At 41.1% G+C, this 10,640-nt stretch overlaps 1 pseudogene; it reads right to left on the bottom strand.

Moving 5' to 3' along the window:
* Positions 1-1,272: 1,272 nt before the first annotated feature.
* On the bottom strand, positions 1,273-10,081 carry LOC114514019 (annotated as a pseudogene).
* Between the last annotated feature and the right edge of the window lie 559 nt (positions 10,082-10,640).

Here is a 10,640-nt window from a genome sequence, read left to right on the forward strand (position 1 = left end):
GCTGCCCTGTTCCATTTATTGGATTGGCCAAAAGGTTTGTTTAATTTTGCTATAAAATAAAGACACATTTTTCATTTCCACCAATAACTTTATTGATTTGGACACTTTGAGTATGTATGCTATCTCCCATGTGGTATAACATTGATTGTTCTCAATTAATGTCTCAATTAGATCACTATCAAGCTCAACTGGTCTACCTGACTGTGTGGCATCATCAACCAGCAAGAAATCTCCAGCACGAAATTTTGCAAACTACTTTTGACACCTTCTCCATATACTTTACAAATCTTTATTTGTGTTTCAGTTGAGTATTTACCTTTCCTGAAATAATAAAACATAATCTGCCAAAAATTTGCATATGACAGTAATGGGGCAGGGTAATGGGGACAACTGTAATTGAGTAATCATAAAAAAAGAAAACATTGTATATTTTCTTCCATTTTTGATAATAAAATGGCTACACAAAAATTCACCCATTGTGATTTTTTAGTGCACACCGATATGACAACTATCACAATACAATCTAATAAAATCGTTTTGAATGAAGTTAAAGGCAGCTAAGCACTCCTAGAGCCATCTTATTAAAAAAAATGAATGAACTTTTTGGCCAACCCAATACATGCATTAACTCATTATTACTCACAATACCTCTATGATGTAGGCATCACTACCCTTTCACAGGGAGGAAACCAGGGCACAGTAAAGTTGAGTACAACTTTTAGTTGTACCTGAAAGTGTTTCTCACTTAACATTGTAGAAGAGAAATAAGATATGTTCAAAAATAAACAACCACTCTCACCACCTCCGCACATACTCACCCAAAGGTTGCCTTTATCCTGAATATTTATGTCGACCCTTTGTTCCAGTTGGCATCCAAGCTACTTTAATGCCACCTGTTGACCAGCACAAAGAATTGAATCAGTATCTTTACTATAATCTTATTTCTCCTTCTAGTGGAATTCTGTCCTACATCCCTTTTTCTCCTAGTTTAAAAATGTCCACTTTATTCCATATAACACTTAATACATATTATTTGCATCTGAAGAAGAGGCAGTTTATGAGATTTATCTGCAGTACAACACTTACTCTAAGAAATGTAGTCTATCCATTGTGAAATTTCTGACAGTTGATTCCATACACGTGAATATGTTTCTTTGCTGTGGAGAATCCAAGTGGAATGAAAAATGGAGATATGTAAAAGGGTTCTCAAAGGAAAAAAGGATGCCACTCTATATACATTTAGTTTTCTGTTCCTTCTGCACCTCACTTTCATCAGAGAAAAATGTTGTCTGATGTCCATGATGTTGTTTTCTATAAGCTGCTGCAGGATAATGGTGCTGCCTTTGTATGAGTCTTCATTCAGTGCATAAAGTTCTGTGGTGGCATCATCAAAAATGGTTTCAGCCAGTGTGCAGGCAAGCTCTGGGTTGTTAAGGATCTCATAATAAAGTATACAAAAGCTAAGAGCCAGCCCAAAGGGGACTGGGGGTGTGGGTTGCATCTCTTTCATGTTTATAGCAAATGCTATTTGGGAAGCTCCATGGAAATGATCTATAGTTTGTTTTTGATCATCACCTCATGCAACAAAGGTACGAGAAGTAACCCCCATTTCCAGATAAAACTTTCTGGATTCTTTGCATTGGTTATCCAAAATCTCAGGATGGTGGTACAGAATGGTCTCAGTTTAGGCTCTACTTTCTCCAGAGAGTTCTTAATCACATGTAACTCCTTGTTGGAGGTGTTGGTTTTCTGCTTGAAGCTCCAGATGACCCTCCAGGTGGACCTGTGGCTCCTGATGATGTTCTTGTAGGCCACTGAGAGCAGGCTGTGCTCTCATTTGACAACTGTAGTGGGTCTTCATCTTGGTTTCAGCCAGAGCTGTGGTATCTTCAGGCATAAAACAATTTCAGCTGGGTGTCCAGAGGTCTCCACACAGAAAGAAGGTTGTGTCCATTTTCATTCACCACACAGCCATGGCTGTAGCTAGAAATAGGAAAACAGCTCTGCTGTTGCTCACCAGTTGCCAAAGGGGTAACCCTAATGGGGCTGGAATTCCAGCTTCACTCTTTGCCAGTCCCAGGAACAATTATTTTGTTGAACCATGCCAAAACCTGCAAAACTCTTCCATCCAGCCATTTGATGGGGGTTAACAATGAGACCGGTTAAGTGCTAGGCTTTTGTGGTCCAAGTTCTCTGCTCCTCTGTCACACTAGGAATACCAAGTGAGACAGAAAAGATGGCACACCTGTCAGCTGCTCTGAGCTTGGAGCTTCACTGTGTTCTCACTACCACCCTCCAAGCAGTTTCTAAGAAGAAAAAAAAAAAGTTTCTCCTTTATTGAGGGCTATCTTTTCCTGTCTCATTATTTTTGGCAATGGCAGCACCAAGGCATACTTGGGGATTGCTGGCCCAATAATTTCATCAGTGTTCCCTCCTCAATTCTTCAATAGTGACCTTTGACATTCCCTTCATCTAATGTAAAGTGCTTTGCAAAATCAGCATTATGGCTTCTCTTCTAGCTAGTTTGAAGCCTCTAATCCATTCTAGATAGAATTTCTGGACATGCTCTTACCTCCTGGAGAACTTCAGCAGAAAAATGACTCAAAACAGGGGTTTTGCTAAAGCCGACCCATCCTTTGAAGTCTTCAGTTCTCTAAAGTGAATAGAATTAGAGGTTCCTCAGTCTCATTTGCACACTTCACACGTGTACAGAAGCAAGGGAACCTGGTATCAGAGCCTGGCTTCTCGGTTTGCTTACTTCAAGTGGCGTTCTTTGCTGAAGTTCTTCAGAGTGTGTAGTTTGAGGTTAGGGCCTTTCTTAGTTTCAATATTGTGCTTCCTTCTCTAGTGAGCTTCCTTCCATTCTTCTTAGTGGGTACAGGAATGGGAAGGAAATTTTGTATAATGTTTTTACCAAAACTTTTCCTACCATTTCCTTTTACAAATAAAGAAATTGAGGGCTGGAGACGTAAATGATGTGGTCGGATCCATACAACAGAGCAGAGGACTGAATGCTGGGCTCCTGTTTCATAGACTAGTGCCTTATTTTTTCTGTTTCGTTTAGAAAAAACAATATTGCAACAGTTTCAAACATGCTTTTACATTTAAAAATATTTGATATTTAAACAACATTACAGATTCAGTTAATGGCTTCCCCTCGAAAGCAAATTATTATTTAAATCAGGTTCTTTATGAGATATGTATTTCTAAATACAAACATTCAATTTCCTTATTGTCTTAGTCAATTTGGGCCATTAAAATACCACAGACAGAATGGTTTAAACAACAGACATTTATTTTTCACTGTTCTGGAAGCTGGGAAGTCCAAGATCAAGGTACCAGTAGACTTGGTGTCTGGTTTGGGCCCTCTGATTGACAGATGGTTATTTTCTTACCACATCTTCCTATGGGGATTGAAGGAGGGAAGCTTTCTGGTCTCATTTTATGAGGGATCTAATCTCATCATGAGAATCCCACCTCAGCACCTCATCTAAACCTAATTATCTCCCAAAGGACACCTCTTCAAATATCATCACATTGGGGATTAGGCCTTCAACATAGGAATTTTGGAGGGGCACAAACATTCAGTTCATAGCACTTACAAATCTTTGGAATAGCATGTAACACCTTGCAAAGATTTCAGAACAGTTGAGTATTGTAAAATCGTTACATGGAAACAAAGCAGTTCCAGGCTTCCCTCTGAAGGGATAGTTCATGCATAACAGGTGAGGGAATGCGATGGAAGGAGAATAGCCTGCTCCATTATCAGCCCAGTTTTTTTATTTGTCTTTTTCAGCCCATGGTTTTAGTTCAGCATTCAGATCCATACTCTGAGTAACTCAAATTACTCATATCATTAATATGTTCTTCTAATCATTCTCTCCTTATTTCTATTTTGCTCTAGCACCTACCTTCTATCAGGAGAGGTATTAAAGTTACAAATAAATTATTGTTCGGTCATTTTGTAACAGGATGCAGCCAAAATGGGGGCCCCAAATAGGGATTTGGAATGGGGCCCAGAACTCAAGTTGTCCAGGAAATATTAGAATGTCCTCACCCCTTCCCCCTACAGGTGTAAGTTGGGGGAAGGGACACATGGAGCAGGAACATGCAAAGCTGTTTTGTACAGCAACAGCTTTGCACCTAACCTCTGGCATGGTCATTTAACACATCTATAATCTTTAACTGGTTTCATAGATATGCTAAACAGCTGTGGCCATGCTCTGAGCCAGGGGGATGGAAGTTACTTCCATCCAAGATGTAGCTGAGGGGCAGGTCCCCCAAGTTACAGAGCCCGCATGAGAGCTTGGAGAAGATTGGCTCCATGACATGGGGCCAAACCTGCCCATACTCATGATGGCAGCCCAGTAAAGCTGGAAGGATATGAGAGTGCTGGCAAGTGTAGCTGATTGTGGGAGGAGTCAGAAATGGGGCTGTAGAGGAAGATTGGCAGGGGTATTTGAACCCAGACACTGAAGCCATTGCAGAGAGGACCATGAGACTGTGGCAATGGAGGAAAGAGAACCATATGATTTTGCCAGAGTGGGGATCCCCACAGCCATGTAAGGAGGAATCCACATGGTTTCACCAGAGTGAAGACCTCAGAAGCTTGGGTATAGAGAATCACCATGCAGCTTTAGCAGAGAACCACCACTCGGCTTTGGCAGAGTGGTGACACCCCCTTCCCCAAAGCTTTGCCAAGAAGTACCATGCAGTTTTGGCCAGGGTGGGGACCCCTGCAGCTTTGACAGAAGAGGACCATGTGGCTTTGGGGTGCTCCCTTTGGCTGTGTGGCCTGGGAAGCAGTAGAGGCTTTGCCTGGAAAATAGGTACAAAGAACTCTTGCCAGTAGGCCATGAGAAGGTGCCACATGGCTTTGGATTAATTAGAGATCCTGCTTGGACAGAGACACAGCTGATGGTGCCCGTGTCATGGACGTCTACTTCTTTTCCTGAGATACGGTATCCCAAATTAGGGCAGGGGGAGAAGGAAGCACTGTGGGCATCTGTGGGTATCCAAAAGGACTTTGATATTTTAATGAAGACATTAGGGAACTACTTTAAGTCTGTATAGCTTTAAATAAACATTTCCTTTCCTTTTCACAAATCTCTGGCATTGAGAGATGTCTTTTCTAGGACAGCAGATATAACGAACCTGGGGGCTCCTTTCGGTAATAGTATAGTAACCCCTTTTGGCCCCATGTGTATTCTGTAACAGTTTTTGGCATCCCCGGGTGGGCCCATAATTTCCCCCTGTCTGTTCTGTAACAATTTGATAATATTAAACTATATGAATGCTAATTAATAATAATTAATTATTGCTAGCCTGAAGTTTTCTTTCTTCTGTCTTTATCTGGTTTTGGAATTAGGATGATGTTCGCCTCATAAAACAAGTTTTGGAGTCTTCCCTCTTTTTGGATTTTTTGGAATAGTCTCTGAAGGATAGGACTTAGCTCGTCCTTAAATGCTTTGTAGAATTCTCCTGTGAAACCATCTGGTCCAGGGCTTTTGTGTGTTGGGAGTTTTTTGATTACTGCTTCAATTTCTTTAGCTGTTATTGGTCTGTTCAGGTTTTCTGCTTCTTTTTCTTTGAGTTTTGGAAGATTATATTTTTCTGGAAAGTTGTCCATTTCACCTATGTTTTCAAATTTCTTGGCATACAGTTCTTCCTAGTAATTTCTTACAATCCTTTATATATCTGTGGTATCTGTTGTAATCTCTCCTCTTTCATTTCTGATTGTGTTTGTTTGGATCTTTTCTCTTTTTTTCTTGATGAGTCCGCTTAAAGGCTTGTTGATTTTGTTTATCTTTTCAAAGAACCAGCCCTTGGATTCATTGATCCTTAGAATTGTGCTTTTAGTTTCTATGTCATTTAATTCTGCTCTGATCTTGGTTATTTCCCTCCTTCTACTTGCTCTGGGCTGTCTTTGTTGTTGTTCCTCAAGTTCTTATAGATGTAGGGTTAGGTTGTTTGTTTGAAATGTTTCTATCTTTTTAACGTATGCCTGTATCACTATGAACTTCCTTCTCAGAACTGCTTTTGCTATGTTCCATAGGTTTTGGGTTGTTCTGAGTTCATTTTCATTTGTTTCCAGAAACTTTTTGATTTCTTCCCTAATTTCATTCTTGACCCATTCATTATTTAATAGCATGCTATTTAATCTCCATGATTTTGAGTGTTTGGGTTTTTCTCCTTGGGGTTGGTTTCTAGTTTCAGTCCCTTGTGATCTGAGAAAATGCTTGGTATGATTTCAATTTTTTTTGAAATTCTTGAGGCTGGTTTTGTTTCCTATTATGTGGTCTATCTTTAAAAATGTTCCATGTACATTTGTAAAGAATGTATATTTAGCTTCATTGGGATGGAGGACTCTGTATATATCAGTAAAGTCCATTTCATCTAGGGTATTGTTCAATGCCACAATATCTTTGTTGATATTTTGTTTGGAAGATCTGTCCATTTTTGACAGTGGGGTGTTAAAATCCCCCATTATAATTGTGTTGCTGTCAATATCTTTCTTGAAGTCCTCTAAGATTTTCTTTATGTATTTGGGTGCTCCTATGTTGGGTGTATATATATTTACAATGTTTATGTCTTCTTGGTGGATTTTTCCCTTGAGTATTATGAAGTGACCTTCTGGGTCTCTCTTTATGGCCCTTTTTTGGAAGTCTATTTTTTGTAATATGAGTATTGCTACCCTGGCCTTTTTTTTTCTGTCTGTTTACTTGTAATATTTACTTCCAGCCCTTCACTTTCAGTCTGTGTAGGTCTTTTATCCTGAGGTGTGTCTCTTGTAGGCAGCCTATGTGTGGGTCATGTTTTCTTATCCATTCAGCTATTCTTTGTCTTTTCATTGGAGCATTTAATCCATTTACGTTTAAGGTTATTATTGATAGGTCCTTGTTCATTGCCATTTATGTATGTGTGTTCCACTCTCCCTCTCTCTCCGTTCCTTCCTTTCCTTAAATCAGTCCCTTTAGCATCTCTTGCAGAGTTGGTTTGTGTTGGAGACCACCCTGCCTGGTCTCAGGAAGCTGTAACCCCCCATGACTTCGGCTGAGTGAAAGACCCCCAGACCAGGAGCCACTAAAGAGACAAAAACTTATTTCCCTGGCATGAATGCTGCCTGTTCTGTGCCGAAACCTCCTAGCTTGATCAGTTAGCTAATGACGGGTAAGATTTCCCACAGAGGGAAACACCTAAGACAGGCATGATCACGTGAAGGCTTCTGGGAAGAAACTCATAGGGCTGTGGAAATGAAGGGGTTATGGAAATCAACCCCTCCCCCTTTGGCTTTGTCAAAGCCTGAGTCTTTGTTCTTAGATGTGAGAAATCCAAGTCTCCTGGCTGCCTCTGTCTCCTGCCCTTCTCAGGACTGCAGGGGCGAAATAGCCCAGACCAGAAACAGTGGACTCCCGGGGTAATCAGGCCTGGGACATAGAATATGCAAGATCCTGTGAGACCTGTTTGCTGGAGGATGTTATTATCTTGGAATTTAAAAGCACAGGCAGGAAACTTTTGGAACCTGTACCTCTTTCATATGTTAAAGACCACAGACCTTGCCTGGAATCTCAGCAGGAGTCCTGTCCCCACGTTTGTAAGTTGTTTACATCTTTTGATATTTTCTGCCAGACTGTGAATCCACAAACTAAGTCTGTTTTGTAAAAAAAATCTGCTTGGGTATGGACACGAGGTGCTCCCGATGTGAGGAGTGGCCATTCTGTCTCAATTCCCCCAAAAAGACCTGGTTGTCTCTTTGTATGTTTTTCCCATGCTTCGACAAGCCATCCACAGCATTCTGTGCTCACTGCAGGCAGGTGGGCACAAGTCAGGTTTGGTGGAGGTATATTCTTTTAGACTTCTTTTGTCTGGGAAGCTTCTTATTTGGCCTTCTATCTTGATTGAGAGCCTCACTGGGTAAAGTGGCCTTGGTTGCAGACCTCTAGTTCTCATTACTTGAAATATTTCTTGCCATTCTCTTCTGGCCTGGGGTGTTTCCATTGAGAAGTCAGCTGCTAACCTTATTGGGGTTCCCTTGTATGTTACTTCCTGTTTCTCCCTTGCTGCCTTTAAGATTCTCTCTTTGCCTTGAAATTTTGCCATTTTAATTATGATGTGTCTTGAGGTGGGCCTCTTTGTGTTCCTCTTGATTGGGACTGTGTTTCCTGGATTTGTGTGACGTTTTCTCTCATCAAAGTTGGGAAGTTTTCCATCATTACTTTTTCAAATAGGTTTTCTATCCCTTGCTCTTCTTCTTCTTTTCCTTCTGGTATCTCTATTATACAGATATTATTACATTTCATACTATCTTGCATTTCTCTTATCCTTCTTCATTCTTTCTGAGCCTCTTTTCCTTTTCTTGCTCTTTCTGGGTGTTTTTTTCTACTTTGTCCTCCAATTTGCTAATCTGGTTTTCTGCTTCATTGATCCTGCTTTTCATTCCTTCTGCTGTGTTCTTCAGTTCAGAAATTGTATTCTCCATTTCCTTTTGGCCCTTGTTGATAGTTTCTACTTCCTTTTTCATGTTGATATAGTTTGTAGTGAGATTGTTGTAGCTTCCCTGTAGTTTCTGGTAGCTCATTGTGAGTTCATTGAGCTTCCTGCTCATCATTGTTTTGAACTCAATACCTGATAGTTTTTGCCTCTATTTCATTTAGCACTCTTTCTGAGGCTTCCTCCTTTCCTTTCATTTAGGGATTGTTTCTTCGTCTTCTCATTGTTCATGAGACTTTTCTTGTTAGCCTCTGTTTCTTAAATTGATCTGTTCTGGTTCCCTGTGACTATGGTGTGAACTCCTGTGGTAGAATACCTGTGAGATTCAGTGGTGCAGTCTCCTTCCGGTATCCTGGTGTTCACAGCTTCCCCCTACTCTTTTTTCTGATCATTGAAAGAGTAAGGTAAAATGGTTTAAGACAGCAAGACAGTATTCTATGATATTTCCAGTAGCAGGCAGTAGAGAAGAGATGGGAGATCTTCTGGCTATGTATAGTGTTAACTATGATCTTCCATCCCACTAGCCACATTTTAGAAAGGATGGGAAGAAGATAAGACTCTTATTTGGGAGGAAAGTATTGTGAGTTGGATACAGAAAGCAGTGAGGCTGTGGGAGGTCATATTCTGAGGTAGGGTGGGAGTAAAGAATAGTAAATAGGAGTAATGTGTAAGAGAATAGAGTTAACCACCAGAAGAATAGAGTTAACCACCAGAATAATAGAGTTCAGGAAATTGTGAAGTGGGCTGAAATCACAGAGGGGTGTTGTATAGTATTTGCAATTGTATGGAATGGGTCTTATTTACAGTAATATTAGAGCAACAATCATAGGGCAGAATCTATGGGATCTAGATAACAAGAATAGGGAGTATAGAACCTTGAGTAGTGTACTAGTGGAACACAAATGAAGAACAGTAAATTAGCAATACACTATGAATGAGATAACAGGAGAAACCTATCAAATGATACAGTATAACCAGCCAAGCAAAGACTACACAGAAATAAGAGGAATACCAAAATACTATTAAAATTAAAAATATAAGAATAATGAAAAAATATTATACAAATTTGCAGTAACTTGCAGGTTCAAAAAAAAAAGGAAAAAAAAACAGAAGATGGAATGAAGGAGAGATAAATTTGGAGAGGAAGGAATAGCACTAGGATGAAAGGAAGAGAAAGATAAGGAATTGAGAGATATAAAAATAATGATTAAAAATAAAATGTTACTTAAAAAAAAGATAAAATCAAACAATCAAACAACATAAAACAAAACAAAATAAAACAAAATGACAAAAAAAAAAACAACCCTCTTGTTGGTTTCTAACTGGCCAAACCAGTTTTTCTGGTCTTGCTGGCTTCAGCAGGCTGAGGGGCAATTGGAATGCTTTTCACCCTTCCAAATCAGAATTCAGTCTCGCTCTACTGTCCCCAGGGCTAGCAGCGCACTCTCCCCAGAGCCTATCCGGTGCCTTGGTGCCTCTCCACAGGGCCCTGGGTGTGGGTCTGAACACTCCCACGCACCTTCACTAGAGCTCACCTCCAGGGACCTCTGGGATCCCGCAAAGCGCCCTCTTGCATCTTTTCCGGGTTCATAGTGTAAGCCCCGGGGTTCCCCAGAGAGCACTCACTTCATAGTGTAAGCTCCGGGGATCTTGAGGGGGCTCGTGGTTTCCTGAGTTCACTGCTGTGGGCTCCAGGTTCCTGCAAGTGCCCGTGCCCTTTCCGTGTTCAGGGTTGTGGGGTCTGGGTCTTCCACAAAATCACACTATCTCTGGGTTGGGGGTGTGGGTGCACAGCCAGGCCGCCCTTGGTTGTGCAGTCTGGGACACTCACGCTTCCCAGGGCTAGGCATGGGTGCTCGCAGCCTCTGTGTGATTGTCTCTCAGCCCTCACTCCCCTCTCTGTGCCTTCAAGCAACAAGGCCTCCCCTGGTGCTGCTCAATCCTTTTTTGGCCAGGAAGGGATCCGTTGACCTAGCTCTCTCCTGAGTGCCCTCTGGCAGACGGGGAAGCATCCTGGGACCTGCAACCTCCCTGGTCCCCGAGCTGATTCCTGGGCCCTTCTTATCCTGAAGCAGTCTCCTTACTGTCTGGTTTCTCAATGTCCACTATAATTTTTGATGTCCTATTTTCATAAATGTTGTGATATTGTT

The sequence above is a fragment of the Phyllostomus discolor genome, chromosome 2 (assembly GCF_004126475.2).
Source record: "Phyllostomus discolor isolate MPI-MPIP mPhyDis1 chromosome 2, mPhyDis1.pri.v3, whole genome shotgun sequence".
NCBI lineage: Eukaryota > Metazoa > Chordata > Mammalia > Chiroptera > Phyllostomidae > Phyllostomus > Phyllostomus discolor.